This window comes from Rosa rugosa, chromosome 2 (assembly GCF_958449725.1).
Source record: "Rosa rugosa chromosome 2, drRosRugo1.1, whole genome shotgun sequence".
In the NCBI taxonomy this organism is placed as follows: Eukaryota; Viridiplantae; Streptophyta; class Magnoliopsida; order Rosales; family Rosaceae; genus Rosa; species Rosa rugosa.
Window position 1 is genome coordinate 35,047,122 of NC_084821.1, and position 18,380 is coordinate 35,065,501.

The 18,380-nt window shown below is 36.0% G+C and overlaps 2 long non-coding RNA genes across 2 annotated transcripts; both read right to left on the reverse strand.

Moving 5' to 3' along the window:
* Window positions 1-6,945: 6,945 nt before the first annotated feature.
* LOC133730543 (uncharacterized) lies at window positions 6,946-7,643 on the reverse strand. The gene is made up of 3 exons (XR_009856660.1): window positions 7,598-7,643; window positions 7,375-7,517; window positions 6,946-7,302 (listed from the first exon to the last, which is right to left on the reverse strand). It is a non-coding gene; the product is annotated as an uncharacterized LOC133730543 (long non-coding RNA).
* Window positions 7,644-10,026: 2,383 nt separating this feature from the next.
* Window positions 10,027-12,238, reverse strand: LOC133734748 (uncharacterized). The gene is made up of 2 exons (XR_009858548.1): window positions 11,685-12,238; window positions 10,027-11,530 (listed from the first exon to the last, which is right to left on the reverse strand). It is a non-coding gene; the product is annotated as an uncharacterized LOC133734748 (long non-coding RNA).
* Between the last annotated feature and the right edge of the window lie 6,142 nt (window positions 12,239-18,380).

An 18,380-nucleotide genomic window follows, 5' to 3' on the forward strand; every position in this document is an offset into this window, starting at 1 on the left:
AATATGGAACTTTAAATATTAGGTGTATTAGTTATTGTTAGTACATAAGTCTTGCGTTCTAGGTCAAGGGAAGACTCTACTACCAGAAAAAGAGGTCTTCGATCCATTCTCAAGATTAGAGAATATATATAGCAGCACCTCCATATAAAAAAGATTCAAAGCTAGGAATATATAACAATATTTCTCTTATATATATACTATAGAGCTAGTAATTATATTAACTCTCCTATGTCTTGCATGCATTAGAAGAATCTAACTTTTTTTTTTTTTTTTGCGCTACAATCAGCAAACTAACAGTAAGGTCAATTTTTGCACCTGTGTATTAATTACACATGGTTTACACACAAGTTTAATTTCTTATAGCTTATAGTTATTTTTTTTTTCTAGTTCTTCTTTTATTTTCTCTTTGGCTTATGTTACAAGCCAATGCAAGGATATTTATGTAAAATCATACAACCATGCTCACTATAATATGCAGACATGCTTGAAAACAATCACACAAGGATTAAGACCTACCTTCAGCAACTATTGGCATGGACTCTATCTCTACAGTACTGCCTTTTGTTACTTACCAACCTTACTTCACAATGGACAGAACTTATGCAAAATAATCGTGGTGGTAACAGGGACCAAACTCATCTATTTATATAGGATGACTAAACCTCAGAAGCCTTCCATCAAGGCAATTCATAAGGACATATGTCTTCAAGAAAGGCTACAATGTAGTGAAATCTCCTAGTTAGGCTCTTAATGTATCACTACATTGTAGCCTTTCTTGAAGACCAAGAATTGGATTACTAACCTTAATGAACTGATACACTGTTTCATTAAGCTACTAGTATTGAATTACAATTTGTATCCATGTTAAAGTAGGTTTGACATTAAGCTAATTATCATATACATTATGATAATGTGTGACAAGTCCACATTTGATTCTAACAAAAAAAAAAAAAAATATATATATATATATATATATATAGTGTTATAAATAAGAGAATAAGAGAGAGAATATAGAGAGATGAAATATAGTAGGAGGTAGAGTGTATCATTCATTCTCATTAGGCTCCTTTATATAGAAGTAAGGTTTACATCATAAGGGCATAACTAATGAGTATTTACGTGAACAGCCACATAGATATTATATTTACAACACTCCCCCTTCGATGTCCACCAATGAATGATATGGTGTTGGACGCCCTTAATGTTATCTCGTTAAAAACTTTGCCAGGTAACAAAAATCCAGTGGGATAAAAACAACCTTGATTGAAGGATAAAAAGAGTGCAACGCGCATATGTCCTAGATAGCATAATTTTGAATGCTCTTCCTGATGAGAATCTCCCCCTGATTGTTATAAGCTTCAATCACATATGTAATAAAATACATGTACCATGTGTATCGGATTTGGTGTGTCGATTACATAGGTGAGACCAATTTCTTGAAGAAAATCTAGGTCGCCGGCAAAAAATTTCGATCCCGATTGAACCTATCTCTTGATGCCATGTTAGCTTTAGAATAAGAAATAGAGACATAGAGAGAATTGAAGAAGCAACAAATTGGTATTAAGTATTTTTGTAACTTGTTACAGAAATAGGAGTTGTTGCAGCTATTTATACCTATAGCTATTAGAGATGTAGTACACTATAAAAAAGTCTCCTAGCTAACAAATAAAACTATACTAAATTTTTACTATTCTACTAACAATGTGTGTTTTGCATAAAAGAGGACTCATAATGGATTTTAATTCTTACAAAAATTAGGGCAATACCAACAAAACTATGATATTCTTAATGAATTTTACCTTACATGATAAGAGCAGAACCAATTTCATATGCTCAAATTATAGATAAAAATATTAGCAAAGAATAACAATATAAAGGAACAACATTTGACACATTTACCTTTATACAATATTCCAAGTATTGAAATTTTAAGTATGGCATACTTAGCCATAAATATCAATTTGTGTAATTGATAATTTCATATAGGCTTAATAGGAGCTCTAGATAAATTCACAACTTCTCGAAAGTTAGAATGTGTTGCAACATTGTGAGCATGATTACAGTTTGATTTATTAGTCTTGTCATAGTACTCATTGAGGCAATAAGTCACTTTGACCGTAAATGAATGAGTATATATGAATTTAAGACTTTTTGATTCCATGAGCTTTAAGCTCTTTCATTCATTAATGGACTTGTCTTTGGCAATATGAATCCATTGAGGATATATTTGGTTAAGAAATATGCTTATAATATGACACATAAAATTTGGGGATTTGCTTTTAGCAATTTGCCTTTAACATCTTCATAATAACCAAGACAACCTGCCATATGCCTCTCGTCAATATAACAACTATATGTAACACTGTACATATAGAAAAGTTGTCCCTTTAGCAATGCTAGCCATTTTTGAGTCAAATTTTAGCTAAAGTAGCTAAAAAGTTATTTTATTTAGCCACTTTAGAATTACGTCTGCATCAATGCTCTCTATTTTAGCTAGTTTTGAATTTATATTATTTTTTCAATGAAAATTAAATAGTTTAAATGTATTTATAAATTACATAAAATAACTTAAAAGCAATGTTTTAAATTATAGAGAGCTCTCTCTATATTTAGGAGCGAGATAGCAAAAAGTTATAATAGAGAGCCACTTAGAGCATCTTTAGCAGACTCTCTATTGTGGCTCCTTAACTATTTTGGAGAGCATGTTTAGCTTTTTATCTATTTTAGCAGCTGCACCAGACTCCTAAGAGCATCTTTAGCAGACTCTCTATTTTTGCTCCTTAGCTATTTTGGAGAGCATGTTTAGCTTTTTATCTATTTTAGCAGCTGCACCAAACTCCTAAGTGGCTCTATATTATAACTTTTAGCTATCTCGCTCCTAAATATAGAGAGCGGGATGAGGCTCTCCATAATTTAAAACATTCATTTTAAATTATTTTATGTAATTTATAAATACATTTAAACTATTTAATATTCATTTAAAAAATAATATAAATTCAAAACTAGTTAAAATAGAGAGCATTGATACAGACGTAATTCTAAAGTGGCTAGCTAAAATGACTTTTTAGCTACTTTAGCTAAAATTTGACTAAAAAATGTCTAGCATTGCTAAAGATGCTCTTAGGAGTCTGGTGCAGCTGCTAAAATAGATAAAAAGCGAAACATGCTCTCCAAAATAGCTAACACTAGGCCAAAAAAGCTAACAGACAACGGACCAAATTCGTTGTGTGATTTGGACGATCTCCGTTGTGTATCGGAGCGTTGTGTGATGAAAAATGACACAACGGTGGAAACCCGTTGTGTGAAACACAAACAGTCAACACTTATTTGTTAAAAGTGTTGTGCCTTCTCTCGGCAGATGGCAGCCACAGTTGCCGCGCAGTCATGCTGTGCGTGGCATGTGCATCCTTCAGACAACAGAACTTGTTCCAAAGCTGTTGTTGGAAAGCCTAGTCAGACAACAGTTTTTTTAATTTCACCGTCGTCTGATATACCATCACACTTTAGTTGTGCAGTATGCTTATTGTGTGAATTGGTTTTGGACAATAGAGTTTAGTTTTTACCGTTGTGTGATTGTAATGAATGCATTGTGTGAATGGCCTAATTTTGTGTATTCAAACAATGTTGAATTGCCGCACTATAAAACTGTTGTACAATCATTTTCATTTTCTATATTTTGTGCACAATAATGCTCCATTTTACCTAATGAACGCAATCAATTGGAAAGAAAACACATTACAAACCATCAAATGAGTAATCCAACCCATTCTATATACATCAAATGTTAAAAGGGAGCATTTCTCAATCATCCAAGCCAACATTAAAAGAAAAAAAGTATTCTAATACATGCCCATCTACTTGGGATATCCAAAACTGATACAAATTATTCCAAAACAAGATAGCATTCTAGTGCCATGCCATTATCAATATCAATAAACCATCAAAAATTAATATGATTATTGACAAAAATATGAGCAGCTGCTGCATGTGAATATTATATGCCAGCAGACGCAGAAAATGGTGCGCCCATCAATATTTTCCCTCTCTTTTGCAGAATCTAGAATGAGTCTGTAAAGCCTTCTTACTAGCTTGAGGATCTCAGTTATCTGCAAAAGCAAGAGGATAGGCTGGATTAATATAGAACTTTAATTTGTACATGTACGCACAATTGGGACTTTCAAAGTGATACTACTATGTTAGTTAAGTCCACAACCTATGTTATTAGCTGAAGCAAAAGAAAATACAAATGTCCAAAAACAACTTTAAGATGCATCCTAGCAAAATTTTATACATTCTGCAAAAACTTACCAGAAATTTGACCCTTTATATCCTAGTATTGGAGATCTCACAGAATGTGAGCAGATGATTATCACATTGCAAAATATCTAATCTCATGTTAATCTAAAAATGCAGCAAGTAGAATACATAATACAATATGCTAGAACAATTTAAAGTGGAACTCAATTCATGTGGTCATTTTAGAGCTGAAGACACTACGGGAAAACAATAAAGGGCTCTGAAACGACCTCTTTATATTGCAAGCAGAGATATAATACAATCTCCTCATAATACTTGCTTTCATGTCCTTATACTAACTCATGAGTTATGTGTAAGGAGACTGTACGTTATCAATATAGCAGCAATAACTCAAGGAGACTGCAAATTTGTATATACTTAGCGCTCTTGTAATAAAAATGCCATATCTATAAAACAAATTGGACCAGTTCTTATACCATCTAACTCCACAACTTTATCAAGAGCTTTAGCGGATCCTCTATTAAGAAGCCGAAACGTACATTTCTTGCCCACATCAGTATAGTTCTGTAATAGAACAAAAAAGGTCAGAAGACTTCTTTTTAAGTCATAAACATTACTATTTTAACTCTTAATAAGCAGTCAGCTTGACCTGAATTGGTGCAGACAAACTAGATATATCCATCAGCTATATATTCAAAAAAGAAAAGAAAAGTTACTTTAAGTAGATACAAGTTAATTGCAGTAGAAACTTGTAGATATATCCATCAGTTATATATTCAACAAAAACAGAGGTTACTTTAAGTAGATACAAGTTAATTGCAGTAGAAACTAGAAGCAAAATACAATACAATTGGCATAAATATGTGTGTTTGTTTTCCAAATTAAGACAAACACACAATAAAACAATGACAATAGAAGCTAAATGACTAGAAACCGGTTTACTTGATTAATACAAGTTAATGTTTACCAACCAATGTTACTTATAAACATCGAATCGATATAGTATAAGGTACATGCAGGTATCACAACTACCACAAATAACCTAATAACAAAGACTAAGGAAAAAGTACCAAAGCATGCTTATAACAATCATATTCTTAAAACCAAATCCAAAACAATGTATTAAAATATCAATGATATAACAAAATGTAAGACTTATAAAATTACATTTGAAAGACATCATATAACCAACTACCCCAAACTGAACACGAGTGAAATCATATGATATCAAGCACCCAAATTATCCTTAATCAATACCGGACTCTCAAATTCCCTAGTAATATCACAGTGGGGAAATTGCTACAATGAAAAGAAAATATCAAAGCAGCGAAGTCAAATATATCAGTCCTAAGCAAAACCAAAATAGGAACAACCAAGAAACATCCGTAAACTTGTAGAGACCTGAAAATTTCAGGAACTTTACCCTGCATCAAACCCCCCAAAAATCCTCATTCAAAACACACTTTGCCTCCCAAAACTCATAGTAAATGAAACACAACCAAAGCTTCAAAATATAACTGAAAAACAAATTATGGAACCAAAGAGGAAAACAACTTTCTCCTATAAACAAATCATGGTACCAAACTGAATAAAGAAATAAGAAGTAGAAAATTGGTTTTCAAAGCTATCTATCTGATAAACATCAAAACTCCACCACTTATAAAACCAAAGAGTGAGATTCGTAGAAAACCCAAACCGTCAAGAATAACTGTCGGGAGATGTTCACTGAGCAATTCTTACTCTTACTGGTAAGAAGATAACATATATGAAACTTAGAGAGATGAAAAACAACAGGAATGAAAACATCCAAACTCAATGTCATAACACAATGATAGGAAAACCAATTTGAAAACGTATATAATGAAAACCAAGAACAGCATAATATATCATCAGGAAAAGAAAGACAATTTCAGAAAAACAAGTCACTCACCCCAAATACTAAAAAGAACAAAAAAATAGAATTGAAACAAAGCTCAAGTCTACCAAATTCCAAACTTCTTTCAAATTCAGGAATAAGATGGAAAACTAGCACCATTAAACTCACCGAAATCAATACCATGTTATTAATCAAAGAACAATCAACAAGAACATAATATCAAGAAAAGAAACACAATCCAGAAAATAGAAGCCACTCACCCAACTCAAAACAACCAATAATAATCGGACCAACCAAGCATACCAATCCCACACACTGTTCATATGCTCAAAGCAATAGATGACAATCGGACCACCAAATCATCTATTCAATCTGATTCTTCTTTTTTTTTTTTTTTTTTCTTCATCTTCTCTTCTCCTCTCCCTTTTCCCGTCTCCTCCACTCTCCTTTAGTCGGCCACCTAAAGAAACAACACCTCACTAGCTAAACTTCACTCTGAAAACATACGCAAACAAGCTAAATGCACCAGCAAGGAGCAATATTATCTAATCAGTCATCTAAAACCTCACCTGCCAATCCAGCAAATCAACAACAACATTCTCAGCCAACCCGTTTTCGGGTTGAAGCTCTTCCAACTCTTTGGGGTTGGAAACCTCAACAACTGTGGCAACTCTAGTGTTCTCGCTATCGAAAATCCCTCCCTCTTTGATCAAAAGAGGATCTATCAATGCAATCGCTGCTCAAATTCAAAATAAAACCCTTAAATGAAACTCAAATTCCATTCACAACAAAAACCCAGATCCAATTCCATCGAAAGCTTACGCCTTTATCAAAATCTCAATGTTACAGCAAAAACCCAACAAAACCCAAATGCAATTCCACCTAAAGCTTCCACCTTTATCAAAATCTCACGCTTACAGCAAAAACCCAGATCAAAATAGACTCTGAAAGTTTAAATCAACTTACAAGACCAGTCATTGGCGAGTTTCTGACTCTGAAACAGGAAGGTGTTCCAGCCTCTCTTCACGGCGGCCGTCATGACCTGCTTGCTCTCCGTCCAAACCCACACCGTCTTCTTCGAGCTCCCAAACGACGTCGTAGAAGAAGCAACTGATGAACTCTGGGTGGCCTTGGTTTCCATTGGGTGTTTATTATGTGAAGAAATCAATCTGCAAATAAAAGACAACCATATAACCATAACAATAAAATAGAACAATTAACTAATAGACAATTAAATATACATTTATTGGGGTTGCTCGATGAGGAGCGCATGAACGGCTTGTTAGCCTTGTTGGGGTCGCCATTGGCTTCGCGAATCATCTTCTGCTCCCCAATGCTTTGTACTTTTCAGAATCTCAGACAAACTCAGCAGGCTCTTCGGCACCTAAAAAAAATTAAAAACCCTAAATCAGAAAAATATTAGAAGATTTCAGTCCAAATTGATGGAGAAAAAGAAGTGGGTACCTCTTGAATCGGAGATGTAGAGAAGAGTGAGGAGGCTTCAGTTCAGAATCGGTGTAGCTGTTATCAAAGAGAAACTGGCTGATGAGGAAGGCGATCTGGACGGGGGTGACGGTACGCTTTCCCAAATTCTACGATTTCTTGGCTTTAGATTGCTTCGCCATTGTTCTGCGATTGATGATTAGGGATCTGAGGAATGGGTTTCAGTGGAGAGAGGGTGAAATCCACTGGGCACTTAGGTGAGTAGCTGGGCGCGCTTCGATTAATGGATGAGGGTTGGCTGTGGATGAAGAGGAAGGTATCTGTGTTTCGGGGAGAGAAGGAGACTGACGAAGAAATCGTGTTTTCATGGTGTTTTGTATACTGAAATAAATGAAGTAGGATATACACAAGTTGCTAGCCCTAACTTAAGTTGTCAAACACCTGGCAATTGGCTCTTTTTATTTTGTATTCATGAATCACATAACACATAAATGAAGTTATGTTGTCTGATTCTGCACACTTTAATTTTGAGCTGAGGCAGCAAGGAGGGGAAGTTCCCGCTCTATGCAATCAAAGTTTCAATTTTAAGGGGGGAATGAGTGGTTTTTGGAGGCACATCCAAACCTGCCAATATATCTTCCTTGATCAGACAACACAAAAACAGAAACTATTGTATGACATTTTGCAAGCTACACTCATACAACATATATAACTATTCTGTTGTCCTTTGGAGCACCAATTTAGAGCCAAATTTGAGTTAGGCTAAGAGGGAAATCTGCCGCTATTTTTTTTTTCATTCACACAACGAACTATTCTTATAACTGTTGTGCAATGATCTACTAGTTAAAAAGTTCAGAATTTTAACCATCTTATACAACGCAAGTTTTGTAAACGTGTTGTGTGATTCACTTTTCTTCATCACACAACACTTTTTTTTTTTTTCGTTGTGCAAAAAGTGTTGTATGTTGAGGTTATTGGCCTAGTGTAAGGAGCCAAAATAGAGAGTCTGCTAAAGATGCTCTTAGAGAAGAATGATAATCCCATGTCTTTATAAAGAGAATTATGTGTCATGGTGATTCCAATTCACTGTAATGAACACCCTCTTGTAATTTAGGGGTTATAAGGTCTAACTATTTCATCACGTTTCCAATAATCAAATTCATTAGAATTGCTTCTTTCCAATATGGCCAATAGTATGGTTTGTCGACACAATGAAACATGGTAGTATACAGCCCTTGATGAGATATCATCAATGATCATCAATTAGAGATATGTCACACATTCATATAAACATGCATTAGCTATAATAAACTCTATTCATATCAGGTACATGAGCCTCTTTTAGGGCATCTATTATCTCTGAATGACAAATTAATTAAAGAATGTGGATCTTCATATAACCTCATGAAGAGCATTATGGCTTGTACAATTTTCCCTTTTAGGAAGCTTAAAACATTCGACTTAGTGGATATATTCCACATAATTCATGCCGTTATATTAGTCTTTTCTTTCCCTAACAGCGGGAAGACTATCAGATTTGACCACACAAATTATGTGTTCATAAATATTGGATTGAAAATCCATTGGTGATTGGCGAGTCCAAACCAATTTTTAGGTAAAAAAGATAATGACTAAGATTTTTTCTCAAAAATTAAAATGAGACATTGTTGATAAAGGCTTAGTTTGGGATTGCTGTGCTGTGAGAAGAAGCACTTCTGAAGTTGCTGTGAGAGGAAGCACTTCCGAACTTGCTGTGAGAGGAAGCAGCTGAGGTGTTTGGTAAACTGTTTTTAAAAGTGCTGTGAGAGCGAAAAGCAATTTCTAGGTGTTTGGTAAGTTGAAGACAAAAGTGCTTTAGCTGGGTATAATTACCAAAATGGTCATACGTGCTACGGTATGCTACTAAAATACATAATTTTATCTTTTGATTATATAACCATACCAAATAAGAAATTTCCCATGTATTATCCTTGTATCTTTGCTTGGACTAAATAAAAGATTTACTTTAAACCCTTCAATATGCATATTATGTTTTACTATTACACAAAATAAGTCAAGAATATTTAGATTAATTTCCCAACCATAGTTCAACGGGAACCATTAAATTCACTTGAAATTTGCAACTAAATGCTAATTAAGTAGTGCAATTGTATTTCTTAACATCTCCATTTCTTGTCTTCCCGAACCATCTCCTTCATGTTTATTATCCTCCCTAAACAATGTCTACATTGGAAAAGGATCCTGCTAGGTAAATTGCCTCCCTGATTGCCAAGGCCTTAGCTGCCATTGGCAAAGGGGCTAACAATTGCACTGCTCTTCCAGCAAGCAAGGAAGCAATCAGAAGTTTTCTCCTCCTTACTATCAGATACCGAACAAAGCAAGGAACAAGCAATTCACAGCAAAATATGTGAAAGGGAGAAATCTGTGGTATACAGAATGCAAGTAGAGACTTGGAAGCTAAAGAAAACTTGTTATAAGGAAAAATGTGGTGAAATTCATATGATAATGAACTCATACACAAAATTTGGCAATGCTGCCTTATAAATGACTCCCTTCTCCACCATATTCTGAGCACTACAAGCTAAAACAGTTCCTCATCCTACATTGAATCACCAAAGTAAAAAGCGCACAGAGAACAATACCAATGCCTAAACGCTTTAAGCAAAAATAACGAATAAAATTTAGAGTACATGAAGCAGTAGAGCAGAACACACTCACAATGCCCTCTACAAAACTAATGCTTTGGAGCCTCTGAATTACTCAAGTATTTCTTCAAAACATCCATATCGACCCAAAATCAGCCCCACTTGAACCGGTGGGTTGGCAAACCGGCAGGCCAAATCTGGAGCTTAATCAACGCCGCCAGCACCACACCAGTGTGAGGAAATATAAACATGCCAGTAGAATCCACTTGGGCATCCATCAACTCCTCCTCGGTCACCTCCTCCATAATCCCATCCGACTTCTTCAGCGCATACATAGCTCTGTCAATCCAAACAGGATCCCCAATCTGAATTTCAAAGAAGTATGACTGTTACCTTTTGCCCCCAAACTAGTGAACTGAATAACCTTAATAATTCCTAGGAAGCAAAATATTTCTGATTATTTACTTACAAAATATGTTTGTCATTGTTTTATGTTACTATATGTTTGTTATTAAGTACATCAACCTTGTAGAAAGAATTGTAGATTGTCTAATGAGAACAATAATTCTGAGACTTTTATGACCTAACTTGTAAAGACTTTATAGCTTTTATGTTCTGGTAATCACATTCAAAGTCATCAATGCATAATAGATCTATTTCAAGGATGAGTACATCTTGCTCTTCGTTCGTCATCCAAATATTGGACTCAAATGGACCCATAAAGTTTCAACTCAAACCGTAAACCTACACGATTCATACACCAGAAGAACATAGCAACATGTGAAAGCTAAAATCATGGGAACTTTACAAGAGTCTCTAGAGTGTTACAGTCATTGCCAGAAACTTGGCGAATACCAGTGATGCATCCCAAACCATAGTTCCTAGATGCTTTGAATTAGGATCCTGCGGAAGATGGTACGAACTTGCTACAGTCAGGGAAGAAACTATTACAATATATAGGATTAAAGAAAAACTATAATGGCTAACTCATGCAACTGATACAGGATGCCTACTTAGCCTAGTAGGTATGCTGTAGTTTATTATTAGCCATGGTAATGCAATAAACATGTACAGGTAGATTGGTAAACAGATCAAATGAATAAGTATTTTAGGTCCATTCTACCACCACCATATACTGAATCATACATATCTCTCTACTTTGCCAATATTAGAAGAATCTACTTTACGAGCACTAACTTCATCACTTCTGATTCTAAAATCTTTCCTAACGTAAATACTAATAACCCAGAAACAAGCAAACAATCCCAAAACTTCCAAATCCATTATAAATGTGCTAGGCGAGTTCAACCTGCAACAGCACATACAAACAGTTTCAATAAAACAATCTTTATACAAAGGAAAGCTCTTCGTAACCCAAAATGCATAAAAAATAAATGAAATAGAATTGGAGAGAGAAAACCAGTTTGGAAGTCGAAGTGATGAAAAGGAAGGAGCTTAATTACCTGAAACTGAAATGGGCGACCTTTCAAGAGTTTGCAGTGTTCACTCTCTGCCAAACTCTACATATAATTGGAGTGACTGCATAACTAAAGAGGTTTAAACCTTTATACTTCATATCCCAAACTAAAGAGGTTTAAACCTATATACTTCATATCCCAAATTGGAGTGCCGCAGCCGCTTCAGTGTCTGCAGGAGACTCCGGTGCCGCCGTTTTTGTGCAAAGACATTTGATTTGGTGGACGACCCGTCGCTGGATTTGATCATATCGTGGGGTTCTACTGGAAGAAGCTTCGTGGTTTGGGACCCTGTGGAGTTTGCGAGGCTTATCTTGCCCCGGAATTTCAAGCACAACAATTTGCAGAGAGAGAAGGAGGAGAAGTTCGATGAGCAACAGATGTTGCAATGTAGTTTTGACGGCAAAGAGGGGATGAAGATCAAAGCTGAACCCTATTTGTTTCAATGTAATTTTCCGGAAAGGAGGAGGACAAAATTGGTAGTTTAACAAATTTCATTAAGTTTCTACTGTTGCTCCGTGTTTTTCCCCGAAGCAGCTCCAAAAGCAACCAATTGGTAGCTTCTCAAAATCAGCTGTGGGGAGAAGCTAGTTGGACCTAAAGCTGCTTTTGAAAATTTTACCAAACACTCTAGAGTAGACCCAAAAGCAGAAGCAGTTCTAAAAGCAGGTCAGGAATCAATGCCAAACTAAGCCAAAATCTCACACCAATTCACATTTTTCAAACGATATTTCTCCCCCTAATGGAGGGAGGATTGTCCGATTAAACTGACAACTCTCAAATATGCGAAAAATTATCATTTCCTTGTTAGGAAGGTTTGCAATTATTGTTCTATCATACAACAATGTAAAGTATGTAGATAATTCTACATGACATACTATGACACGTTGGTCACGCTAAAATATTTTTATTTGTCTCAATGAAATTTTTAGTTCATGATACAGTATAAGTAGTATACTTATGGTTGATTAATACAACATAAGTTAGGTAGAAATTTCATCACCAATATATGCAATGGTATTCCATATAGGTAACATAATACGAGCTCAGTTGGAGTCATACGAGTTCGTGGACATTTGAGAGGTGTAACTCTTGAGAGGTGTAAGACTTCGGAAATTTGTTTTTAATTCCTAAATATTTCCTGGGATTAATAAAGTGTTCGTTTGTACGATTTCGTAGTTCGAGGGTGGAGTGGAATTATTTTCGGACGAATAATTATTCGAAGTGCACGTTTTAGGGGATTACGAAGTTTGACTTTTTATACGTTTAGATTTTGTGAGAACTTCCTTCACGAAAGTTGTAGAGCGCGTCGATACGAGTTCGTGGACATGTGGAACGCGAAAATCGGAGTTCGTATGAAGAAGTTATGACCTTTGGAAAAAGTTTCCATTTTGGTTAAATAGGAAAAAAATCAGAAAAATCAGAAGTTTCCGAAAAGGGAAACTTTTTCTCTCTCTTCGGTCCCGACCTCAGTTCGCCCCCTCACCTTCGCCGGTGTCGTTCTTCCTCCTCCGACCACCTTTTGCTTCGATTCCAAAGGGAATCCTGCTCTCCTCAGTCCCCTCTTGAGGTCTGTGGAAGAATTGGAGCATGAAACGAGCTGTGGAGGGCGGTGCAAGGCCGGGAAGTTTGGCGGCGGCGATGCTTCGAACCCAGATCGGAGATCACGTTTCCGGCCACCATAGCCGGTGATTCTTGAGGGCTTTTGCAGCCCATAGGACCTTGATGCTTCCCTCCAAGCGGCTTGCAACGATTCAACCTGTGGAGCTAGAATTTTGAAGATTGGGAATCTAGGGTTCTTCGAATTTCTGAACTTGCGAGGTAAATTCCAGCCAAATGGCTTTGATTCTGACTTTGTGCTAGTTATGAATGTTTCAATTGGAGTTGAGATGAAGAACTTTGATGTTGGAAGTTTTGTCAAATTTAGACTTTGGTTTGGTGGCGGTGGTTTCCGGCGGCTTCCGGCCACCTCTGGGGCAGTTTCGGCTCCTCAGTGCGATCTACTCGTCGAACATTTCGATATATAGTTTGTAATTTTTGGAAATCGTATGAGCATGTTATGAATTTTCCAAGTTTTAGGGTTTTAGGGTTTTCGGTTCGATCGGCTTTCTATCCGCGAGGATTCGGCTGTCCGATCGACTTGTAGTTTTGTTATAGTGATCGTAGATGTGTTCCGAAGACGTTGGATGGTCTCGGATGAGGATCCGACTGTGGATCGTCGTATAATTGTGTTTTGTGAATTGTGTGTTTTGTGTGGTATTGAGTGTGACCTTGATGTGATTAGGTGATTGACAGAATTGTGTGAGCGGAGTATGGATGATTTTGTGCTTGTCTTGGTTTTGTGTGAAGACGCAGCAGGATTGGGAGGTGAGTAAATCTCACGTGGTTCATTTACGAACGGATTTATTTATTACTCGGAATTACTTGTTTAATTGTTAAGTCATTTTCAAAACAAATTGTTTGTTTTAAAATATATGAACTTGATCGACAACGGTTCATGGGTAAGTTAAAACAATGTTTTGTTATAAAATGATTTTTGAGAAGTATAATTTATAAAACTATAGTTGGTATTAGTGGTCATTCCTGCGTGAATGACTACGTATATATATATTTACGTGGAATATATATATTGATTGGCGTGTTATCGAGTGATGAGATGATTGGAATGGATTGATTATTATTCAAGCTTTTATTTCCGCACGTAAGATGTTGAATAATGAATTGTTGAACATGGGGTGAGAAAGTTATCCTGTATGTTACGAATTTTGGATTTAGGGTCGACGTAGTGACCGGTATGAGGGAATCGGATGCTCTAATCTTAGGCGGATGATGGGCTACGATTAGTTGAGGAATCGGATGCTCTAATCTTAGGCGGATGATGGGCTACGATTAGTTGAGGGAATCGGATGCTCTAACCCTAGGCGGATGACGGGCTACGATTGGTTGAGTGTATCGGATGCCATAACCCTAGGCGGTGACGGGCTACGATTGAGGTAACGATGTCGAGTTTTGAAATGAGTTATTTTGTGAGATGGTGTATTCGGAGATGAAGGGTGAAGTCTTGGTTTTAGCATGAGTTGTTGATTTCTTTAATTAATTTCCTTTTTCATTTCTATTGTTTGGTTTCTTTTTCTCTTCTATGATTGATTTTTAAGTAATCTCTTGAACTAAATTTCTACGCAGGGATTACTGCATTTTGTATTGTTTGTTTTAATGTAATCTCCTGAACTAAACTATATGCAGGGATTACTATGAATTCTTTTGTTTGTTTTTATGTGATCTCCTGAACTAAACTATATGCAGGGATTACTATAAATTCTTTTGTTTGTTTTCATGTGATCTCCTGAACTAAGTTATATGCAGGGATTACTATGAATTCTTTTGTTTGTTTTCATGTGATCTCCTTAACTAAGTTATATGCAGGGATTACTATGAATTATTTTGTTGTTTTAATGTGATCTCCTGAACTAAGTTTCAATGCAGGGATTACTAATTTTACTTAATTCAATTGTAAGTGCGGTTGTGGTTTGAGACTTGTAGTGAGTTGTGAATGAGTTGTGAGGTTATCGTTTTGACAAATGCTTTATGTTGAGGGGAAGTGAGTGTGATTTGTCGTTGAGATGATATGATATGATATGAACTTGATGTTTGGTTGTGTTTTGTGGAATTAAATATTGTTGCTTTAATTCATCTCACGAATTGAGAGATTATAAGCATGCGTGACGTGAGTCACTTTATTTGAGTTTACTCATACGGGCTGAAAGGCTTACCGGGTTTGTTGTTTACATTCCCGGTGCACTATTCTATGGTGTAGGGGTTATTGTGCAGGTTTGAATATCGAGTGATCATTATCAAAGCTGAGGTGTACGTTCGATGGCGTGGACGTGGAAGGGTGCTCTTAGTTTTAAGTCTTCCGCTGGGTAGTGAGTTGTAACAAATTATTAGTTTTGAGTCGATCAGATGAAGAACGCGCTTAACTGGTGATGATTCTGACATGTAATTCAACACTAGATGATGTCTGTAATTCCCATACTTGCAGCATGCTTAACAAAATCAGCTACTGGTAAGGCTTTTGTCAATGGATCTGCCAACTGATCTTTTGTTCTAATCTTTACAACTTCAATCTCTTCATCTCTAACACTTTCTCTCACTACAAAGTACGTACTTGACATCTATGTTCCTTGAACCTGAAGACCTCTTTTTATTCTTTGAGAAGAAAACTGCTGATGCATTATCACAATAAATTACCATAGGCCTTTCTACAGAACATATTAGCTTCAAATGAGAGATAAAATTTCTCAACCACAATGCATGTTCTGTTGCTTCAAAAATACCAATATACTCAGCCTAAAAAGTTGATGTTGCTGTCAAGGTCTGTTTTGCAGTTTTCCATAAAATAGTTCCAACTTCTAGAAGAAAGATGTCACTTGATGTTGACTTCAAATCATCCATGTTTGATTTGTAAGATGCATCTGTGTAGGCCTCCACCTCAGGGTCTTGCTCATCAATCTTTCTGTAAATCAACATATGATTTTTAGTCCTCTTCAGATACCTTAATCCACCTCAAGTTCTTGCTCATCAATCTTTCTGTAAATCAACATATGATTTTTAGTCTTCTTCAGATACCTTAATACCTTATTTCCTACTATCCAATGTTCATGACCTACATTTGATTGAAACCTTAAAAGCATATTTACTGCAAATGATACGTCAGGCTTTGTACAAATCTAAGCATACATCAAGCTCCCCACCAATCTTGCATAAGGCACATTTTTCATGCTTTCTGCTTCCAACACATTCTTAGGACATTGTCCCTTGTGTAGCCTATCTCCTTTAGACATTGGTGCATCACCTGATTTGCAGCCTTGCATCCCAAATCTCTGCAATATCTTGTCAACATAATTTTTCTGAGATAAACCTAGAGCATATTGCTTTCTATTTCTGGTTATCTCAATGTCTAGCACATAATGTGCTTCTCCGATGTCATTCATGTCAAACTGACTTAACAGAAAAGCTTTTGTTTCTTTCAACAAATAAATGTCACTGCTTGCAAGCAAAATATCATCAACATACAGAATGAGCAAAATAAAATTGCTCCCACTGGTCTTAAGATAAATACACTCAACTAATTTATTTTCCAAAAATCCAAATTGAGTGATTGCCTTATCAAATTTGTGGTACCATTGCCTGGAAGCTTGCTTAAGACCATATATTGATTTCTTGAGCTTGCAAACCTTGCTTTCATCTTCTGCAAATCCATCTGGCGGCAACATATAAATTTTTTCATGTAAATCACCATTCAAAAATGCAGTCTTGACATCCATCTGGTGTAACTCAAGATCAAAGTGTGCTACTAGGACCCTGACAACTCTGAATGCATCTTTGGTTGAGACTGGAGAGAAAGTCTCATTATAATCAATTCCTTCCTTTTGATTGTAGCCCTTAGCCACCAATCTGGCTTTGTATCTCTCAATCTTCCCATCTGCATCTCTTTTTGTTTTGAACACCTATTTGCATCCAATAGGCTTAGAATCATTTGGCTTATCAACCAAGATCCATACACCATTCTGTGCCATACTTTGAAGTTCATCCTCCATTGCTGAACTCCACTTTGCGCTGTTCAGTGACTGCATAGCTTCTGCATCTGAGGCTGGATCAACTTCTGCAACTGAGGATGGATCATCCTCATCTCCAATGTAAGTTTCTTTTACAGTTAAATACACTTTATAATCATCTGGTATGGCTGATTTTCTGGTCCTTATATATTTTTTCAAGGCTGTAGTTGAGACACTTCTACATTTGGTGCTGCATTAATCTCATCTTGTTGATCAACTTGCTACACGTGCACTTCATTGTTTACACTATGTTCATTTTGAGCAACTATGGCTGCATTAACACCTTCAACAATGTCTTGCACTTCATCTCCAACTTGATGTGCTACAATGTCAGATTCTTGAATGGGATTCAAAAGTACTTCATTTTCTGGAACTGAATTGTTGTTGCAGTCTTGGTTGAGGATTGATAAGACACTGCAATCCTTGCAATCCTAGTACACAAACCATTCTTCAAAGACTTTGTTGGTGTTTTGGATTGCTACCATTTCTTTTTCTGCATCTTTTCTTGCATTGTCAAACTGTTCATCATAAAATGTAGCTCTATATGACTCCACAATCCTTGTGCTTCTGTTTGGGCAATAAAATTTGAAACTTTTTTATTTTTCACAGTAGCCAATGAAATTCTGATACGAGCATTTTAATGCGACGTTTTACTTGCTTTTCCCTACATTTCTTGCGTTATTTCCTTAATAAAACTCTGTTTAGGAAAGTTTCCATTCTTCGATTGGGAAAGTTCCTATTTGTAGAAAGTTTCTATTTTGTAGTTTCTATTTTTCATTTTTAGAAAGTTTCCATTTTCAGTTTAGGAAAGTTGCCATTTTTCATTTTAGGAAAGTTTCTATTTTTCTTACTAGTTTCTATTTTCAGGACCTCGGAGCTAAAAAGTGGAAATGAACTCACAAATGGAAAGAGGAGCTTGCAAACGTTAAGGGGAGCAAAAATGAGGAACAATGAGCCACAGAAATGAGCAGAAATGAAGAAAAGAAGTTTTCCTGCTTCAACCAGGAAACCCTGCGAAAAGGAGGAAAGCTTACCAATGAAGTTTCCAACGTTACTATGAAAAAGAAAT